The sequence below is a fragment of the Conger conger genome, chromosome 14 (assembly GCF_963514075.1).
Source record: "Conger conger chromosome 14, fConCon1.1, whole genome shotgun sequence".
Taxonomy (NCBI): Eukaryota; Metazoa; Chordata; class Actinopteri; order Anguilliformes; family Congridae; genus Conger; species Conger conger.
Window position 1 is genome coordinate 11,139,457 of NC_083773.1, and position 23,044 is coordinate 11,162,500.

Here is a 23,044-nt window from a genome sequence, read left to right on the forward strand (position 1 = left end):
GTTTAAAATAATCCTCCCAATGTTCATAAGAACTGAATACCCTGGAAACAAGAAAACTAACGTGACCAACCTGTCCAGATTCCACAGGACAGTCCCTTCTAACATTGAATCATTAAAAAATTCCAAATGAGTGGTAACATTCCAACAAGACACAACAACATTTCAACATAGCCTAGACCTAATTCAAAAAGAACAACCTAATTGTATGTTTCCGTATATAATGATGTAGTTGCATTTTTTGGCCTGTACTATTAGCCTGTCGATATTATTAGCCCGTTGCAGTTGTGGCTGTCGTTGTTTTCAGGGATGGCTGAAACCTTCCTTCCACCTTTGAGATAGCAAACGGGGAACGTGGGTGAAGGTGGCATTCGCAGACTGCGGAGGGCAGGGAGGTGGTCAGGGACTCGCAGCCAGGGGTGGGCATTTTGCTGGCTATCATATCATGACTGCAACGTGGGAATATATTTTTACCCATTCGTTTGGCACGCCTCCCCAGACGGTTGCCACCCCGCTAGACGTTTCGCACATTAGTCAAACGCCTCTGTCGCCTATGCCTATAACCGGCCGAGGGTGTTGTCCTAGTTGTACACATGTATCAAGTGAACTTGGCTGTACACATGTATCAAGTGAACAAACTAACTGCTGTTGCCATAGCGCATAGTTCAGGCCGGAAGACATTGTGGATTGCTGCAGCTTGCTTGCATTACAGAGTGCTTGCTTGCTTGCATTACAGATATCAGCAAATCCTATAGCCCATGCTGAGACTAGCTACATGCAGCTTTCTGAAGAACATTAGCTATCCAATCCAGGATGGGCAATATTTATATCCACATGAGTAAGGCCAAGGTGTCGAGCTAAATCCAGCTAGCCAAATGGCTTACCAGCTAACCAGTAATTGGACTTACCTGCATGTACTTCAAACATGGTTGCTAGATTTCCTTCTATATAGCATTTCAGAAAAAAAAATCAATAATTCAGTTTAACCAGTGAAGTGTCACTCTGTGCGGATTGAGAGTTTTACCCCTTTGTGCATGTGCTGTGTGCGTGTGTGTGTGTGTGTGTGTGTGTGTGTGTGTGTGTGCGTGTGCACACGTGTATCTGTGTCAGTGTTTTTGTGTGCATATGTTATATTTCTGCATGTTCATGATCCCAGAGCATAACTTTAACAAAGTGTCACTGGTGTGTTCCTGCCCTCTTCAGCGTGGCCTTCATATGTCCTGTCTGAAGGCCTATGTGAGGCCCCTACACAACCTGCTGCTCTTACTGCACACTGCGCTATGCCATGACATGGGAAACCCTGTAAAAGTGTTAAGAGCCAGGAGCATTAGCATTTTGGAAGCAGATGAATGAGAGCATTTGTTCTCCTTTCAGCGCTTCTCTGAAAGGCTCTATTAATGTGAGGTCCAGAGATCGCACTGTTTGGGCCATATTAAAGTTGGGATTGTTGGGGGGAAAGTTTGAAAGTGAAGTGAAGTTTTCCCTGGAGATTTTGTTTTTTGAGCTATGCGCTCCTCTTTTTTCCAGCATTTGCTAGAGTCCCCTGTGGGATTATGTGAGGTCTCCTTTAAACGGTGGACTTGACATAAAGTAAGAAGAAGTGACTTCCTGCTTCTCAAGCAAACAACAAACTCATGAATACACGACTGACTCCTTACATCTAAATGGATATTCTGTTGAGCAAAAGCGAGCTTCCCATTCAAGTTTTAGCTGAGAATTACAGCCGAAGAACGCATAAAGTCTTTCTGTTGTTAATAGAATTCTACTTAATATTCATGAACTGCTCACATTCATCCACACAATAAATGGCTAAACTAACTGCACCATGTTAACCTAATTTCTGAAAATTTACCTCATTTGATCGAAAGGCAGATACTTCGGATAGATGATTTCTGTTTTACGTCTGATATGATTCAATTCTTTCACGCTAATGTTGTTTGTAATGTAGCGAACATATAGCACGAAAGGTGAGATAAATAAACTAAGTAATATTTTAAATGTTCTGAAATACGGTAAAGGTAAAGGACTGGGACACACAAGGTTGGTGGTTCTAATCCCGGTGTAGCCACACTAAAATCAGCACAGCCGTTGGGCCGTTGGGCCCTTGAGCAAGGCCCTTAACCCTGCATTGCTCCAGGGGAGGATTGTCTCCTGCTTAGTCTAATCAACTGTATGTCGCTCTGGATAAGAGCGTCTGCCAAATGCTAATAATGTAATGTAATACCTTCACCCTACCTAAACTCACACGTCACATTCCCTGTTACTCATCCGGTTCTCACAATATAGTAATTGTGACTCATATGAGTGAATTTGATTAACACTCTCATTATGCTTTAGAGTTCTTGTGAAAGTGTTTTTTTGTGTGTCTGGATGATTCAATCGACTGTTACACTGTTACTGTGTGTACTGTAAGCACACCCAGGTACAGTAATCACGTAGTTTTCATTTATCCCTCCTTCTTAATGGTATTCCGTATCCACGATCAAAAGAAACAGCAGATTTTTATCAGATTTCCATAGGGCTGTCAATCTGAGGACGACAGGAGTGAAAGGGAATTTAGAATCACTGGTGCACGGAATAGCCTCCGTGTTTACAAGTGTACTCCGTCTGTATGTATCCTGCTGACAGCTCGTAAGTAAAGACCTGAAGAAGTGATTTCGAGAGAAGCATTGAAATTTTTTCCAGGCTCACGAGGGTCAAGCTGTTGAGATTGTGCCAGAATGGAAAATAGAAGAAATCAGAGCTATTTAATGCGGTGTGCCTCAATACTGACCTTTTTCATCATCACTCTGGACAACCAAAGAACAGCGTGTTTGAGAGGAAATGCCAGACCGAAAATAAATTAACCCAGAGTAACCCCCTACAGCATATCTTCACACTTTAATCTAAACCGTATAATAATTCAATTTCATGCAAACAATCTCCTAAAAACCCTGCGACTGGTATGTAGTGGATTTACGATGAATGCCTCTTAAGAGGGTTGTAATCGACAGTTCAAAAGCCTCTTGTGTTGTTATGAGTGCTAATGAAGGCCGCGGTTTGTCTCTGGTGAAACAGCAGGACTCCTGCTTGGCCCAGCGGTGTGGTGTGGCTGTGAGCTCGGCTCACAGTGTTTCCTCGGCCCTTAATCTCAGTTACCTGGGGGTATAACGCTATGAGTGGTTTGACGTCTTTACATCAATAAATAATCATACATGACTATCACAACTACACAGGGTCTAAACCGACAAGCTCATTGTAACATTACATTTTCTGTGTAACCACAAATGTAATTAGCATTTGTCCAGCGTATACTGTAAATACTGCCAGTGATTGAAAAATGAATTAGACTGATTAGGCTGATTGATTATTGTCTACATGTAGAAGCGTAGCACAAAACTACCAAGGTCCTTGTATTACTACTACTTGACTACAACTACTGACTCTTCCTGTAGTTATACTCACTGTACTCAGCTGAGAATGAATCAAATACCAGAGAGAAATTCAGGAATAAAGAAGCCAGACATAGACTGAAATAGACAACATGACCATATCTTCTATCCAAACAAGTCCTTGGTTCTAATACAATGTAATAGATATTTTCAATTCACTATACCAACCAGTGCTTGATTCAAAAAAGGTCTTACAGAGATTATACGAATCCACTATGGTCAGAATCCACTACAAACCTGTGCAGTTCAGCAATGGTGTCCATTAACCTGGAGTGATAACACCATTGATCTGTATCGGGGAGAAACCAAAGTAACTGAAAGCAAATCATTATCAGTGTTTTCTCATCTAATATGAATTAACTTTGCAGTTTTTCTTTTACTTTCTTGTGTTAAAGGGGAAGCACATATTGACTGTGAAATGATACATGAAAGTAATGCCAAGAACAACCTAGTGAAGTTATATACTATCTCTTCCAATGTGCCGCCATTTCATGTTAAACTGAGTATCAATGCACCATTGTGTAATATACAATTAAACGCTCCTCCACAGAACAATGAATGCATCCAGTGTCAATCCCTACATGCAAAAATGATGTTCTTTGTGTGTACACATCAGCCCGGTTTCTGGAAGTGACTCATCCTTTAGATTAGTGGTAGTCATTCTTGCCCTTGGGAGAGCTGCAGGCTGGCTGCTTTCTGCTTCTCACCTAAAATCAGCAACCACTTCAGACCCAAGAAAACAGGTGAGGTGACTCATCTGTGTAATCAACTGCTTTAATTGATCAGCTGAGCATTGAGTAATAATGGAGACCAGCACATCCCGTGACCACCATTGCAAGCCCTGGGGGACTCTAGTCCATCTCCAAATGAGAATGTACACATGCTCTCTCTCTCTCTTTCTCTCTCTCCATGTACACACACATACACACACACACCCACACACACACACACACACACACATACACAACCCATTAGCTGTCTTTAGGCTGCTGGAGTGAAATGGGAGGATTATACAGTCGAAATGGCAAACACCAACCCCTGACCCTGACAGGACTATAAACTGTACCCCAAGGAAGCTGAAAACCTTGTTCTGCCTTTCCAGGAACACATTCTGCATGTGTGCATCAGTGGCTGTGTACGTCATAGTTTTATTCCCATTACAAAACCATGGTAAACAGATCCAACAGACGAGAGCTCAAATGTAATGTTAGTTCAGTGTACCTTTTATTTCATAAGGATTATATATATCACCTTGTCCCATGTCTGTGTGCTCATGCACATGCTATGTAATCTATGTATTACCAAGCACCTGCAGGCATTGTATAACAAAAAACCTGATGATAATGTTTACAGTTGTAACTTGTAAGCATAATAATGTCATTATTGTTTTTACTTAGTTTTTTTGAATAGTGTTTCATGACAAAGATACTTGGTAAAGCATTGGTAAAGCATTAAATTATAAGTGCTGCAAGTGTTAAATTAAGCTCTTGACAGTGCAGTGCATTAATGCAGTGTAGCATGTGCGGGTTGAAAAAAGAGCAAATTGCAGGACACAATTACGGTGGATTCCACAGCTAACTGTGGGTTTGGATCACCAGAAATCCATAGCACTCAGACAAGATGTCAGAGACGGCTGACACAACCCTAGAGTGTAATTGCCAATTGATTAGTCATTTTCCAGCCTTTGTGTGCTGTTGTGTAGCCGCAGTGAAGCAATTCCTTTCTTGACAAAGTACAATATTTTGGAGCATTTTAAATAATTGATTTTACGCACTTCATGTTTTTGAAAAGATTATCATTTTTTCAGCCAGTTCTCAAAAGCCTGAGGTGGTTAATACATCCATTATATATTTATTTATCAATATGAGCAGTCTTAACGTAATTAGGAGTCGAGGGACAGCAACATCATTACCTCCGCCAGAAGCAGCACTCCCCCAGCACCAGATTTACCACAAATCCCTGCACATCGCCCCCCGAAATCCAGCCTTCAATAATGAAAAACCAATTTTAACCTCTTAGCGCTAACACTTTAGCCCTAAATGAAGCTAAACGAGGACAAAAGCGCCGGTCTGTGTCCTCAGGGGGAAGCCGAGGTGTTTAATGGAGGGCTCCTCCCGCTATGCGCTATCGAGCGGCTGTGAGAACGCAGATATTTCCCACACATGTGGCCGCTACCGGCTTCGGAAGAGCCCGGAAAATCTGTCGAGGTAGCAGAGGCGGGGCGGCCATTACCGTCTCCCAGGTCTGTGGCTCCCCGCTCTAATGATGATGACTGTGGGGCCGCCGCGCTTTGCATTCCACCCACGGCCTGCTTTACAGCAGCATCCATCTCGCCAGGCGCCGGTGCCTCTTTCTCTCGCTTTTTTCTTCCTACCGCCTTTCTTTTCGCAGCGGGGCTGTTTCATCGAATTCCAGCCTTTCAAGCGCACTGGCTTTCTCTGAATGTTCCCTTCGCGCCTCCGGTTATCTGAGGCCTGTCGTCCTCGAATGTTGCGCGCTTTAGAGAAAGGGGGACTTGCCGGTGTTTTTGGCCGCCGTGTTTTCACCCGGTCCAGACGCACGGGTCCCTGCCAGTCACACAAGGGGTCAGCCAGTACACCCAGAGCCTTCACTGACCTACATTCAATGTGCTTTACCACCCAAATCTCCTCATTATTCATCTAATCTGATAGATATAGGTCTCCGTAAGTCCTGCCATACAGACCCCAGGCCCCAATGTTTTGGAATGAGAGGCGTGTACCTACTGCACATACTCAAGCTGGGTATGGAGGGAAACCATATTTCAATGCAATTTGCTGCGTACATTTGAGGAGAGGAAATCTTCATCCGTTCCTGTCTCAGTGCTGGACGTGCGAGATATCCCTTGCAGAGCGAGTTAATGGAATTTCTCCTTGATATTCTGCTCTCGCCGGCAAGCCGTTCCAGCTGCCACACTTCACAGCTCAGGGACAGCCAGACACAACCATGCTGCCGATGCTCAGGTAACCCTGGCAGCAAGGGTAGCCTGCTGCGCTGAGTACTGTATGAAAACTCTCCCCCACCTTATCATCTTCAGACAAGGGAAATATTGTTCCAAGGCATTTCCATAACACAATTTTTTTGATGTAATTGGCTTGGCATAGATAGGAACTTAAGAAGGGAAGATCAAAGTGAGCATTCATTTTCATATTATCTGAACAAGAGCATTGTTTTATTAGCTTAACATACTTACTGATTTTCCCCTATTATTTTTCTTTTTTTTGTGTGTGTGTGTGTGTGCGTGTGCGTGATTTTACTCCAAAGTGCACTGGGGGCATGGATGTTCTCAGCTCTCTGTCTGTGACACAGAAGCCAGATGATTTTGTTCGCAGTTCTTATTACAGAAGGAACTGTTCATGTTGCTCCTGTAATAATAATACCTGGGAGATTTATAAAGCAACACATGAAAAAGGAAAGCAAGAAAGAATACACACACAGAGCCTAAATATCAAGCATATCCAGCTTTTGATGTATCTCAGAGTACGTGCGACATTTTAGATCAATGGTGACAATTTCAGTCATCTCATGAGAGTAACTACAAAGCGTTGTACTGCCTTAAATCAGTTACATTTGCAAATTTACAATGGATAATATTCGATTTCAATGAGGTTACTCTGCACACACACACACACACACACACACACACACACACACACACACACACACATATATACACTCAGTGAGTACTTTATTAGGTATTTATTAGTATTATTTTTTAGACTTATAAAGTCTTCTGCTGCTGTAGCCTATCCACTTAGAGGTTTGATGCGTTGTGTGTTCAGAGATGCCTTCCTGTCAGCTTCAACCAGTCTGGCCCTTCTCCTCTGACCTCTCTCATAAACAGTGTGTTTTGCCCACAGAACTGCTGCTCACTGGATGCTTTTAGTTTTTTGCATCATTTTCTGCAACTGTTGTACTAGAGACTGTTGCATGTGAAAAGGAGGAGTGCAGCAGTTTCTGAGATATTCAAACCACCCTGTCTGGCACCAACAATCATTCCATGGTCACATTCCAGATTTCCTCCCCATTCTGACATTTGCTCTGAGGAACAGCTGAACCTCTTGACCATGTCTGCATGCTTTTATGCATTTAGTTGCTGCCACATGATTGCCTGATTAAATAGTTGCATTAACAAGCTGGTGTACAGGTCTGCCTAACAAAGTGCTCACTGAGTGCAATAAACAATAAATGTAGTTCATAAATAGCAAATGTACTGTTTTGCAAATTAAAATGAGTAACAACACTTAACTGAGGGAATGACAAATAAATCTTTCTGCAGTGGTCTAAAATGCAATCAACCATGCCCAGCTTTTTCCAAGAGGGGAAACATGTGTATTCTTCATGTTTTGGATTATTGGGCTGTTGAGTATATTTAGCTCTGACTGGGTCGGACTGTGAATGTTGTGTGGAAATGTGGGGGAAACAGTGAGGGCACTGTTCAGAGGCACAGCTCTGACTGAAAGCAGTGAATCACACTTCAAGAGCCAGCAAACCATGTCCATATTCAGCAGGAGGAATGCAGACTATTTCCTAATGAATGGAGAGGATCTTGTCTGAGTGCCCTCCATACACTATAGATGAAAGGGTGGTGGTAGGGAGGGGGCTTGTGCGGGCACACTCAAAACCAGACCCTCCGCTTCCCTCTCGCCACAGGTGGTTGTTGGGGAAATGTTGCTTTCCCATTTCTGAAGATAGCAGTAGATAACACTGGGAGGTTGTTGAGGTTATCGGTTCCCTTGTGGGATAGTAATAATGAGGTATGGAGTACTGGCGGAGATGGGGGAAGGGTTTCCGTGTGACGGGAACAGGAAACTACAGCGACGTGACAACAAGGAGTGTCAGAACAAGAGGGCAAGCTCAGCAGGGAAGAGACTGCTGAATATTCCAGACGTGTTCCTCACAATTAATATCCGACAAAGGATGAGTGGGAGGAGGAAGTGGAATGAGGCTCCTGTTGTACAAGACAGCCTCCGTAAAAGCGTCCCATTCGCAGCTCTCTGGAGACGGTGGGGAGAAGTGCCCCTGCACAGCTCTGTGCGGGAACGCGAGTGCCTGAGCCAAAGGCAACTCACACTCACTGGTTGCCTCGTCAATCCATAGTGCCCGAGAAGCAGGTTGCCAATGGAAACCATGCGCAGCTGCAGCCAATGGAATTCAAGAGGGTAAAACAGGCTTTAAATACATTAAACCTGAAAGATTCAATTTGGTGGCAGGGAAGGAACGATTGAGAATTATGCCAGAGGGAGCTGTCGGATATGCAAGACTTGAGTTGTCAATCAAACCCGATCGTCTGCAAACCTGGAAGCACTCATGACTATCATGGCGACTATCGTCTTGCTGAGACTGCATTCCCTTAAGCATGGAGTTGAAAACAAGGACATCTGAGAGCTGTAGTGAAAATGTAGTTAAAACATCATTCTAATCCCAGAATATTTTGCTTTGCTTTGATTAAGATTTTATAGAGAATTCTAGTATATTACCCCAGTGCTGGCATCACTTCACTGGCTACCGATTAAGTTTTAGATAGTTTTAGGTTTTGCTTCTGACTTTTAAAGCTTTACATAGACTTGCACCAATGTACTGTACATACAGTAGCTAGCCTGCTTCTACCCTATACACCAAGAAGGTCACTTTGTTCTCAAGATGCTGCTTAGTAGTTCCAAGATTAAATTATTTTTAAAAAATGACGTGTGGAAGAGCTTTCTCCTACAGAAACATCACAGCTGAGAAATTCCCTTACAAAATTAATCAGGGAAGCAGACAGTTTCTATATAAGACTACAGTAGACTAAAAATAAACCATTATGACCGGGCACATAATCTATTATAGTCTGAAGACAGGGTAAGTGACGCTATAGTGAATCATAGCATGGCATCCCTTCCTAGTCTGTCAACAGTTGTGATGCCATTTCCCCTGGGTCTTCATAAGTTGATAAGTGAGTAGCGTTGGTCCTATTAGCTATTCAGCGATACTGTAGAAGACTCCCGCTCAGCCGTATTTCAGGTGAGCCATACAGCTGGACATCCCAAGGACGTTCCAAGCCGTTCAATGCTGAAGTAATAGACATGGCCATTCCATCCAGACACACAGCAGGAAGTGTCCAAGACAACAGAGAGTCAGACTCTGTGTTTGACCAGTGTCAGACTCATCAAAAAGAAAAAACATCTCCCATTAATTCCCCTGATGAGATTGCTCCCGAGTTCAGGGAATCAGACATCAAAGATAGATTTCTACAAGAATCTTTCTATTATGTATCGATTTGTTTTGTTTTCTAAGCCACTGCCTCGAGGCTTTTGGCTCCTGTGAACTGTCTAGGCACTGTGATTATACTGAACTGCGTGATATGTGTGCTGGTGGTTTATTTATGTAGGGATGGTAAATCCATCGGTTTAATTAATATGGTTCAAATAATTGTTCTCACAATGGATAAAACTTGCTGAATGTAATCCCGTTTCCTTATGTGTTGATAGACATGCCGTATTCAGAACCCGCTACCCGCCCCTCCACTTCAAGAGCCATCACATTTCCTCTCGAGTTTCACAAACTATGAGCTCATTCTCGTACTGTATGAGAAAACAATGGATGACACACATCTCCTTCACTATATTAAATTAGCATAAGCTACTTTCTGAAATGTCGGCAACCATAACATTTTACTGGTATCTCTCGGGATCTGAACAGATTGAAAGGCCTCCCAGTTCAATTACCAAAAAAAGAAAGTGTGAAAAAGACACAGACGCTATTTCGATTCTGCTGACTCTGAAAATGAGAACAGAAAGCCTTGGGGGTTGCCCCGTAATTGAAAATATAGCCTAGTGGGGACAGCCATCGACAACGAGGCACTAAGAACCGAGTTTATTCCTTCCGTTTGTTTCTTAGACTTATAATAACCAGCCAAGAAATGTCATATCAATAATGTCAGCACCTGGGAAACAAGGTATTTTCCTTTATGTTTGCTTATTTATTTATTTATTTATTTATTTAAAGGGGCAATGCACAAGAACAATGACACATTGTTGAGTGAATGTCAATGACCCTCATCAAAGGAAATCTGAAGTCATACTTACAGTAAGAAAGTAAACAAGGTAAAAATATCCTCCTCTCCAAATCTTGCCAGATCAGACTAGTACCATCATGATGCCCCTAAACCAACTTGCAAGTTTAAAACTTAATTTTTAACATAACACTGTACACATAAATCTATATTTTGAAGCAATCTTGCCTTCATATACTGTAATGTTGTGCTCAACACGGACAGCACACATTATCTAATGCAATTAAACAGCACTCCGCCTAGACATGTTTTCATTCATGCTATATTATCTGTCAATTTGTAATTGAAACAGAACATGTGAAAAGCAGATGTCAATTTCAGACAGCTCCATTGTTAGCAGTTTTGGTTTTCGAGTAATATATAATATTGTTTTAGTCAGCAAGCACAGCACGGCTTTGACTTTTAAAACTAAAGGAATTGTCACTGTAGCAAATAATACATTTCTGAATATTATCCATTCAAATGATATCAAATCCTTTATGTATCTGGTTCATTTGGCAGAATTGGCTAAATCTCCATAAATCTGCCAATAAACATGATCATGTGTGACCTGTTCCATCAAAATCAGTTAGATGCTTAAATAAAAAATAAATTTTTGGCTTTCATCTTAATTTTGCAGAAAACTATATTGGCTTTCATAATATCTCAATGCATCTCTTAATTACAAATTCTCAGTAAAAAATGCAGCTGTTTGTTACCAAATCACAGGTAGCGAATACTTTAATGTTTTGGCTTTCATGATTGGGATGTCTCAATGTCAAATTTAGTTTAAAATCGTAGTTTTAAATGTTTCAAACATAAGATGATGAGGTAGCAACAGAGTTTTGCATCATTTGGAGGCTAGCCAGCTTGTCACCATTCACCAGTCACAAACAACCACATCAGCTGCGTTTTGTTTCATGGTCTGTATGTCTTAATGTGTTAGCCCAGTGTCGATAGTCTGCCAGCGTCACATAACTAGTATTTCATGACAAAACTTTGAAGCTGTTTCTCAAAAACATGGTTTGCTGGCACTGCCACGGGACACAACGCCCTTCATATCTGGAGTAAAGAGATAAGGTATCACTAGAAAGCTTACACTCTCTTCTTTCGAGTAATTTATGAAACTCAAAATATGTTTTGGGGTCAATGTGACTGATTTTGATAGAGCAGGTCACATATATTTCTAAATGTCACAGCAATCCAAATCCTAGAGGATATTCACACTAACATATGGTTTGGAGGAAAAGGGCAGAACTACTGCTCCAACTGGACTGTATTGAGCTGTATTGCCTCCAGATATTATTTGCTAATGCATAAAAAATAGACATTGGGAAAACGCACACGGCTGTGTGAGGTTAGCCTGTGTAATGACCTGATGTTTTCATCCTTGTTCACAGAATATTAACAACCACAGGTGTCTCGTATGTTGTTTCATGACATTTTCAACATGCCCTTTGGCAAATGGAGGAGGAGACCTCCCAGGTCCCTGTTCAATCTAATCACAGTGCACTTTGTCCATACATTTCGGTTATGAGTCCACGTCACCGTCTATGGGCTTCCACTCCTTACTCATCGTTTTCCATTAACGTCAGCGACCGCTACGGTCACGATGGAAGGAAATGTGCGACAGTTGGAGAATGAAGGGGGAGCATTGTGAACTATTTGGAAAGGCCTTTGTCTGGGTGATTTTTTTATAATAATTTCTATCCCATATTCTCCCGCTTTGGAATGTACTCTAAAGCCAGTCTCACCATTGTAACCTTATCTGTCCTTTCTAGAGAAGGCACAACAGGACATTCTCCTCCAGGACCAGTACTGAGCATGCTCCTATTCCCACCCCAAAGACATTTTCATTATATACTTATTTTAGGACTGGAATTTCCATGCCCAAATATATGGTTAAGCCATGCCCATTCCCCTGCTCAAATATATTATATTAGATGTTAGCTACATGGAGACACTGTGTGGCACAGCCAATAAAAAGCTGTATAGTGTTGGGTTTTTTTAATGCACTTTAGAGTCCCTATTCAAAACACTATTTCTGTTGATCCCAGTAAACCTACAACATAATTGCCATACCCATGTTATTTACGAAAGTAATTAAAGAGCAGTTACCTTGCACAAAAGTAACATAGGGGAAGTCTTACACACAAGTCTTTGAAACTGCATCCTGTCTGGCTACAAAGCCCTATTCTGCCGTGGTTTTGTGTAGTCACGGGGTGGCGAAGCTACGTTAAGCTCGGGCATTAATTCTACAAGCTAGTCATGACTCACTGACTTGAGCCAATCAAAGTACATCACTGTGAGAGGCAAAGTGCCATGTCGAGTTCAAACGAGGCAGTGATTGACAGCACACGGCAGCTCCACCCGATAGGTGAACCGTGAAGACACGCATTATAGTATTCACCACGTCCGCTTCATCACACCATTATTTCAGGATAAACAGCTTTGCACGTGTTCACGGTTTTCTTTGATGACAGTATTTTCCAGAGAAGCAAAGGTTTCTCAAGAAGAGATTCATGATTAATAATAGCAACGTAATTTGCCTTTTGATACGGTCGCCCAGGAGATGTACACGTTGCGTGGGGGGGGGGGGGGGGGGGGTGGGTGCGGACATGAACACAGGGACTGCTGAGCACGGAACAGACAGGGAACACAATCCCTTTTGGCACCTTAAGCGGATCCGTGATTTCAGCGGCATATGGAAGTGAAGCAGGCGCAAGACAAGAGAGCCACTTCAGTCCCCGCGGAGACGGAGCGTAGCGGGGATCGGTTTGGGGGTGTGGGTGAGGGGCCGTCTGCCGCACAGTCCATTGTGTCCAAGTCTGTGTTTATTAAATACACAAGGGGCCCCCCGGCCACTGACCGTGGAGAATGTTCACACACCAGAGCGGCATCAACACCGCGCACCATCCTGAAATCGGCTCGCACACATACAAACCCCCACATTCGCCTGCAGCACACACTAGAGCACCTCGGGTTTACGGTTTTCCCAAGAGCATAGATTGTGGTATTAAAAATAGACGGGGTTGTTTCATCGTAATGTTTTGCTTCTGTACCTAACGCCCCCCATCCAGAGCTAACAAGGTCATGTGCTTTTTCCACGGCTCTGTAGGAGTTTCCTAGATTAAATTAGCGATGATGGGGTGAATAGTTTTCCATTGATGAATGGTTTTGGGGCCTAACTGGTTCGGCAGTGGTCTCACACAGCGCTTGCTATTTTGGGGAGAGAGAGAACATTAAGAAATGGATCAAGGCTGTGTTACTGCCTTCTGTTTAGAGGACTGCCAACATACCAAGGGCATCCATAATGGACCTTTTTATAAAAGAAATTTTAAAATGTAGCTTTTACCTTAATGTCCTTTTTCAAATTAAAAACATGTATTTCTCAATATACCGATGCAATGGTCTTGGAATTGCGTACGCTTTTTGCGAGTGACAAATAGGGAGCGTTTTATAGTTTTTTGTGCTAATATTTTTTATTCATGGAGGATAGCTGAGCACAAGCGAAACTAGCATGTTGGGTGTGGTTCAAAAAAGCTGATGAATAACTTCCTTCCCTGAAGTGGCTTTATTAATTCAGCTTAAAAGTTGAATTATTTATTTATTATTGATTTACAGGAACTCCTTTTGGCTTTGTGTCAAGTTACCAATAGGAGATATTTCTCAACTCTTGGAGAAAAATGGGAGAAAACGAAGCACACACCACTGTTACAAGCTGGTTTCACAATAAGTATAAACCAGAAAATCCAGAACGCACAGTAAAATGTGCATATTGGCAAAGCGCAAGACATAACCTGCAAAGTACATTTTGCCTTCAAAAAGGATTGCCTTAATTCATGATCTATTACTGTATCTATTGATTTACTATGCACAGGAAATGCCAACGTGGCTTATTCAATTAGCGGCTTCGGGTCTTTGATGACTTCCTCCGCAGACGAGAAGCATAAACTGCCATTAGCGCAGTGCGCTGACGCGCTCGTGCTATAAAACCAACCACGGAGCGCGCCCCCCGTTTAATGTTATTGTAATCGGGGTCGATGGAAACGTTGATCTTCCGCGTGGGGTTAGCAGCATGGCTACAAAGCCACAGAGGCTGTTGCTGTGCCTCGTGCGGACTGGCTGAACACACGCTGGTTGCCGGGCCTCGAGCCACGGCGTTGGAGCCCGGTCTGCAGGGATCGGGGCCCGCTCTGCCTGGCCAACGCGCCCACAGGAGCCGCGGGCTCCGTAATGAGGTCTCGGGGGGAGGCGCGGCCAGCAGGCACGGCTGTTGCTTCCTCCCGGCTGAAGCGGCCAACGGCACCGCAGACAGACGGGCATGGGGGATGCTTTAGCGCGCTAATGCGGGGGAGGGCTTTTATGAGGGGTCGAGCCTCGCTCCAAACGAAGAGACGAGGAAACACTAAACACGAGTTATGGGATGCGGCAGAATACGAGACACGCGCATGCGCACGGAGAAACACACACACACTCTCACGCACGCAGGCACACACATAGGCAAGGTACTTGGTTTAAATCAACAACTCATAAAGACGACAAAATTGATGTTTTTTATATAGCAGGTTCTAGTTGGTACTAATGATTCTTGGGTAACAAATCTGGCTGCTGGTGCACTGCTTGTTTGATTGATTCGCTCTTACAAAGAACACCTTGCCTTTTGAATCTGGTGAATATAAACAGCTTGAAGGTAGGAAAATATAAGATATTAGTAAGGCTTTCTTAACATTTGAGATGCTTTGGCTTTGTGTTGTGATTGCGAGGGCTTATATTGGGTTTACAAACAATATCTGGTGGTGATGGCTAAGGCTCAGGATGGCTTTGCTGTTTCCCGTCACACCTATCAACCTGTCAGGCATCTCTGAGGCTGTCATTTTCCACCTCCCCTATCATCCCATTTCTCTCCTTAAACAGTCCCCGGGGTCTTTTCACAAACACCCCCTCCCCCGCCCCGCACACAGGCAGGCGCGAGGCCGTCTGTCAGGAACCCCTGCCAAAGGAGCAGACTGCGTAACCCCACGCCTCGCCCAGAACACCCGCCATTTTCTCTCCTGTGTGGGTACACTATGGAATCACAGTCCTTAGATAACCTTGGAAAACCCTCAATATTTACTGAGTGAACCTGTAATATAGAGCCTTTTTCAGTTATGGAGGTGAGCTCTCAGATTAGCATCACGTCTGTCTCTAATTGAAAGTTGTACACACCTGTTTCCTTTATGGCATTCAGAACAGGCTACAAGCACTATGACATTAATTGTGGCTGAAATATGTGGAATGTAATTATGTGTAAGGTGCTTCTGATTTTGGACTTTTATTTTGACTCTTTTAACCCATGACTCTTTCTTCCTTGCAATCCATCTTGCTTATTATTCTCTTCATTGCCTTTCTTTATTAATTAAATAAAGAGGTCCTCCAATAAGGGGGGTGGTGGTGGCTAAAAAAGATTATGTGTAAGGCCAATGTAAATATGACTCACGGTATAGAGACTGGGAAAGATAAGGATGAAAAAGCTCTGTACACAAAGGTATGTCAGTCAGAGAGAGATTTGGTTTGAAGAAATATTTTGGTTCCTTCACAACGAAATGGGCTATGGTGTGAATGCTCACAGTTCCCATTTCCTGAATATAGGCAGAGACCATTTTTATATTATCGTGATGACTACCATTTTCTCTATGGTGTATTTTCAATGGCGTGTTTTAAAAAAGCAGTCACGTACGATGCATAAAGTCATAGTTATGATTAAAAAACTGAGGCGGACTCAATCGTACTTCAGAGCACTTCGGAACAATATCACAAGCCCGATGCCTGGAGCGAGTGTGGTGGAGCCTCTGCCAGCCGCAACACATTGCCCTCCTGTATTCCCCCCTCCGGAACATTCTGGGAACAGAGAACCCTGAACATGTGTGATAACATTGACCTCCTCTTGGATTTGTCCTTCAGTGTTACCTTTGCAGATTAATAGTGCGTGGAGCCTGGCTGTAATTGCTCATGTCCTCCCCGTAGCCCCAATAACGCACCGGCCTGTTAAATAAGATATGAGCTTGAATTCTGGGCTGATCTCAAGCTACTATTTACAGTATATGTCTTCATACAGTATATCCCCCCCCCTCCCCATTCCCCTCCGCAGAATAAACAAAATCCATTCTTCTGTCTTTCTAGCATTTCCTATTGAAAAGCACAAAGTGAGCATGGGTTGTAGGGATACATACATATTTAATGAGAGACATTTTTTTTATTATTTCATTTACTTATTTATTTATTTTCCCCGGAACACAGAAGCTGTGTCTGCCCCCTGTCACAGGCAGTAAATATGAAAGCAGGTGTCTAAGGTAGAGCCTCATTGCTTTGAGGCCAGTTTCCCAGAGGGAACACAAGTCAGTGCTGTAATTGCTTGCACCAGAAAAGCCTCAATTAAGCTTGTTGTGTCGCTGGGGCCCAGTATAGGGTCTATAGAATGGCCAAATGTCACTGTGCACTCAGTAAATTGTTTCCAGAATCAGAAACATTCCTGGGCTCCTACTAAATTATCTCCTGCTGTATTCCACACAACCTGAGTAATAACATGGAAGGGCTAAAACAGCTGGTAAACAATAATAATAATAATAATAATAATAATAATAATAATAATAATACATAATAAGGATACATTTTATATCATATATCATTTATTATTTGATGCCAGTGGTGCCATTTAGTTGCTTTTGGTGCATTCTTTGGTGCGTCAACTTTTTCCTGCATTTACTGATTTAAACATTCCAGTCAAACAAGTACTAGTACTAGTTTCTACGTTTTACATTCTGATTGTCTGCCTCCAACATGTTGCTACATGAGAGTAGTTTGTTCAAAGAGAGCTTATTCACCGCAGTTCTGGAGTAAAAGCATTGCTTCAAATGAGACAAAAATGTAAATGTTCAACCAGAACATCACTGTGTCACACAAGACATCCTGGTGCCATCATCACAGACTATTAAGACATTTCAACATTACTAGCAGCAGAAGATATAAGCCCTACCCTTGATATAAGCCTCCCTTTGATATCATGTGTTGATCTCTACACATCTATTTCTTTGACATCTGTTTTAACAGCCAGTTTAATACCTCAGGCTATTATCTGCCCACCCATGCTGTCTATTTGCTCCAGTAGATTCCCAAACTGATACCTCCCTATTATTATTTTGCTTGCCTTAACTGTTGACATTGGCTGGCCAGCAGACAATGGGCATCCCTCTACAGTATAACTGCATGTATAGCTGCATTCTTCTCTAAATGTATTCACACTGGGGTCTGTTTTAGTGTTTTCCTTACCACTGGGTAAGTTTTCTCGCTGAATTTTGGGGGGTTCAGGTTTGGTCTTTCCCATTTTTCCTACTTCCTGATTTTCCGTGAAGCGTTTCTGTGGCAATGGCTCTGTAAAAACTGCTGTACAAATAACAATTTATCTGATAATCAAACCCCCCACCCCAGATGGTGTCTTTTAGTTGCCAGGAGCTAGATATTCAGATGTCAGTCTTTTACTTATAACGGGCCAAAGCCCCAAAAGGCAAAATAAATGTCATGCCTTCTTGTGCTGCAAAACCCCCAATGTTGTGACACTAATTTCACAGCAAAGTGTCATGGGTGAACTTCAGTTTAATACTCCACAATGTGACAAATTCTTTGGGGGATAATTCTTTGTGGTTGGTGGAATGGTAAAATGATAAGAATGTATGTCTCAAAAAATGCAGGGATTTGGCTAAAGGAATGCGTGCCAGGGAGAATGATTATGCAAATACTGGGAAATTAGACTGAAAAACAGCGAGGTAACTCAGTTACTTGGCAGGATGGCCAGTCTCTGTGTTTTGTTGTCTTTGCTCTATGATAAAGGAGTCATGTGAGTAGGCTGAAATGTAATTATTCTCCTGTTCATTTACAACAGCTTTCACGCTCTCCTCTCAAGTGCTTCCATAATCTCTCACAAGTATCTATGTAATCCAGAACATTCCAGCAAAGCTTTTCAAAGCATGATACCGTCCTGGTCCTGGTGTGGTCTGCAGTAAGAGAAAGACTGAATATTAGAGTGATTTGGGTGTGATTTTCTGAGACGTAGATGGTGTCTGTGACAGTCAATAGTAGCCTGTTTCTATGTACATGTGAGGTACTGTTGTGTCACTGGGACAATGTAATTGCAAGTATTTGTGACCACATTTGCATTTTTATATAGTTAGCTTCCTTGTAAGCTTTTGTTCATAGGTCTACACATCGAATGGAAACATCAGGTTCTCAGTAAACACACGGCCTGGTGGCTGCTAGGTGACTTACCCTGTTAAGGCACTGCTCTAGAGCACGAGTGCATGCATAGGCCTCATCGTCTGGTATGAAATCTGGACTGTGCCAGAGCTGACTGGTAAATACCTAAAATATCCTTCACTGTACATGAAACTGTCTAGGACAATCAAAAACATACTCTAAAACTGATAATGATGATTAACCCCAGGTTTAAACTGCACAAGTTTCTTCCTCCAATCCATGTCTGCCGACAGCAGAAGTCGCCACAGTGAGCGCTGAGAGAGTGGGCATGGGCATCCCCACTCAGTGAGAAACTGGAGTAAACAGCATCAAGGGAAGTGCCGTAAAAGAGCACAGCTCTAGGAAATTTGGCCATGTAAATTGGCAGGTTAGCACAGAACGCAGAGCGGCTGCAGGTTGGCTGAAATAGAGCAGCGGGGAGCTGGTGGACCCCTGGACTGCCCAATTACTGCCTCTCCACAGAGTTGGACCGGAGTGAGAAGAATCCGACCTACTTTTTAGAAAAAGGCAGAGAGGCCTGAATAGACGGAGGGTTTGAGGGACGAGGTGTCCCCAGCACTCTGAGAGAGACCCCCCTTTTCAACCGGGAGGGGGGGTCAATCACGAGGTGCTGACCGGGCCTCTGTAAACATTCACACTGAAAACATGTTGCTGTAATAACACCACGCCATCTTTTTCGTCCCCTCTTGTCTTTTCTCAATAACCACTCGGAGTATACACAGGACAAATCCCAGTGCACGGCAGTGTGGAAATCAAACATGACCTCTCGTTTGATCCTGACTCGGAATGCACCAGAGTCCGGAGGTGACACTGCGATCTTCATTTTAAGGTTTTATAACTGATACTGCCAAATTTAAGGCAAGAGACAAATCAACCAAAAGTAAGAAGAAAACATGTGCAAAGATCTGAAAACATTTACATTCATAGGTCATCAGAATGGATGACCTATGTGTCCTCTACTGGATGTGTCCAGTAGAGTAATTTTTGCTCTAATCATCACCACTGAGCCATTCCATTTTACTGTAGCCATTTAGGCCTAATGGCCTGCATTACACTACCAAGAACGCTGAGGCAGGCAATACATGGTTCAGGAGAAGCATATCCATCTTTGTACTGAAAAAACCCATCACCTACTTTTCCATCAAATCCAAATCAATTACTCAGCAGTAAAATAAAAAAATAAAAAACGCTGAAATACAATAACACCAATCCGATCTTTACAATGTGACTAATTGTTGTTATTAAAGCGCTATTACTTACCTAATTACAGTTCCATGCGTGTCCCAGTGTTGTACATCTCCCACCACAACCTGAAACCGCGTGTCAAGCGATGACTAATTGACACGAAATGAGAAAAATAATTAAGAGCCGGCCGATGCCGCGGACCACTGGCTCGTGACCGTCGGACAGGCCCTGTCCTCAGTCTAACGGTTCTCCCGAGAGCACGCGGCCATTGTTACGGCATGGACACCTCGTCAAGGTGAATCACCACCGCGGTCCCAAAACCGTCAGATCTGAGTCAAATCTAAAAGCGCTGAGAATGGATGCGCAGAAAATAGCGCGGTGATTAGTAGCCAGAACAATGTGCTGACGGCGATCTGTTTTGTGTTTACGAACGTAATTCAGGGCTGGGGCTCATCCTGGCCGCTGAGTATTTGCGCCCAGAACACACAGCCATTGTGCGGTGCAAAACAAAAGTCTTTTCAGGGATTTTTAAAGGGGCTACAATCATTTGACATTTGAATGTTTAAAAGGGGAAGCACCGTTGGTTGACCCACCCACAGAAATAGTCATAAAAATAAGAAACAAAGCGTACAATGCCTTTGAGATATAACCTGCTGTGTTGTTTGGAGTAAATAGCCTTTTTCTTCCGCTGTGTTGATAAAGGATGCATAAAGGGGAAGTTGGAATTACAGGCTCAGCAGAAGCAGATCTGTGAGATATTTCAGGTCCGGGATAATGTCTGTGATGTTTCTGCATCAGCTACATTCAGACTGTTCAAAATATTTGTTTAACAAATCTAGGGGTTTTGCACAAATATTACAAATGACATTGTGGTAAGTACGGCCAGTAATGCAGACAACAGTACATTTAGCCAAAACATAGCTATTTTTCTGTATTATTTCTACTACCACATATTTTCAGGATTTAGGCTAAACAGACATTTATTTATTTATTTTTTGTTAAATCCTTTGACCACTCTATTGCAAATGACATCATTCTCACTTCCCAGTGTCTGTCCATAATAACAGGGCTTATAAACAGGCTAATAGTAAAACCCACACAATACCAACATGGAAAATCCGAGGTAACCTCAAAAATCATGCAGCCAAAAGAGGTATATTAAAATCAACATATCACAACTGCAGTAAGATACGATACCTGTGTGCATTCAATGATGTGGCAATGCTTTAAAATATCTATTTGAACAGTCTCAAACTAGCTTGAACGATAAAACACAAAGTTAAAATCATCATTCTTATCTTTTTCCCCTTGCTTCAAGCTAAAGCTGAGACAGGCTAATAATTTATTCTAGCGTAACAAGAAGGCATGCAAAATGCGGAAGGACAACACCACTGCGAGTTCCACGAGGAGGAAAATCCCACGGGCTCTAATTTATGTGAAAGGACTTGAAACCCAACAGTACTGTTTCAATATGGCATGAACTGACCCGGGAAAAGTGTTGCTATGCAACAAACGGCTCCATGTTCGCCGTGTTGGGGAAATCTAATCGAAACTAATTCAGTGTAAAAAAAACTCCCAAGTTATAAAATCAGGGGCAACAGAAAAATCTGGAAATAAGAGGTTGTACAATTTGCTTCGTAAAAGGTCTGTCTTCTATTTTACAAGTCGTAGACGATATGAGCCTACTGTAAATCGCTATTCCAACGAGCTACATCACTGCTGTAGAATAGTCTACCTTGCTTTAAATAGTGGGCTAGCCCTGATAACTTTTTAAAAGGACTTCTGTGACTGCGAATGAATAATAAGCACAGCAGCTATCAGACCATAGCTATTTACGCAGATAATATAACAGCAATTTAGAAATAATAATAAATGAAGAACCCCTCACCTTTAAAAATCGCTCATTCCACTGCAGTGAGAGAACACGTTTAAACCTCTTCAGCACAGCCGCGCTCGCTACAGTAGCAAAGTGTGAAACGAGAGCGAGTGAGCAGGAGGAGCTTCGATAAGAGAATATTACTCCCAAGATACTATCCCTCTCTCACCAAAAGAAAAAAAAAAATCGTTTTTTACCAAACAAAGACGTTTAAAGGAAGGGAACCAATCGTGACCAGCATCAAGAGCTTTTAGGAATCCATGGCAACCAGGAAGACCCTGCACAACTTCCCGACAATGTGAGGGTTCAAACTCCCCAATGACAGCGACTCGCGCATAGGATGGGTATTATTATCAAGGCGCCGGGTCAAGTTTATTGTACTGGGAATATCATGTGAATGAAAGTGCTGACTCCTTGAATAGACTAGATCAGTGGCCACAGACTAATGACTGCCTAGAAGGGTGTATAGCCCCAGATTTTTAAAAATTAATTTAAAAAGTGAGATTGTGTACTACATCCAAGAAAATAATAATAATAATAATAATAATAATAATAATAATAATAATAATAATAGCAATTAGCCTAGGCCTATATGGAAACATTGTATGATTTATTAGCGTGGTTTATATGATTTTTTTGCATTGCAAATGGGCTCTGCTGCCTATAATACATTTTAAATGGGAAATATACTGCCTTAAATTAATGAATTACTGTATCTTTTTAGCAAGCTAGGAAACGTAATAATTCTACGTTTATCCCATCTAGTAACTCGCTAATATTGGTTGAAGCAGCGAACTGGGAATGTTTCAGCACCCTAGACAGCAACAGCGTCAATATTTTGCGGCACGATTGATTGGAGACCATATGACATTACCCCAAACTTACAGCGTCCTGTAATAGCCTATAACTTCAAGCGTTTGAAGGAACGTAGTGTCGGAAATTGCTTATTTTAATCGGACGTGTGGTCACGTTGGGGAAAATAGATGATTTCTGAATGAGGGAAGAAGATTTTGGTTGCACCAACATGACATCACCCCTCTGAACGTTTCCCAGAAAGGTTATTCATGAAGCACTGTTTGGTAAAAGGTATCAGTGTGAATCACCACAAAGATCAATATTTTTTTCTCATTATTTGTCACCTTTATCATTATTCTCTCGGTTTCTAATGCACATCAGATGGTGGAAGATGGATATAGAGCTCCTTTCTTTCCAATA

The 23,044-nt window shown here is 42.4% G+C and overlaps 1 protein-coding gene across 1 annotated transcript in view; it reads right to left on the reverse strand.

The window, feature by feature from the left end:
* chl1b (cell adhesion molecule L1-like b) overlaps positions 1–21,966 on the reverse strand; it is an 82,942-nt gene extending 60,976 nt beyond the window's left edge. Inside the window, exon 1 of the mRNA XM_061219643.1 lies at positions 21,842–21,966. The gene's annotated coding sequence lies outside the window, so the exon portion shown is untranslated. The remainder of the gene's footprint in view (positions 1–21,841) is intronic.
* Positions 21,967–23,044: the final 1,078 nt, after the last annotated feature.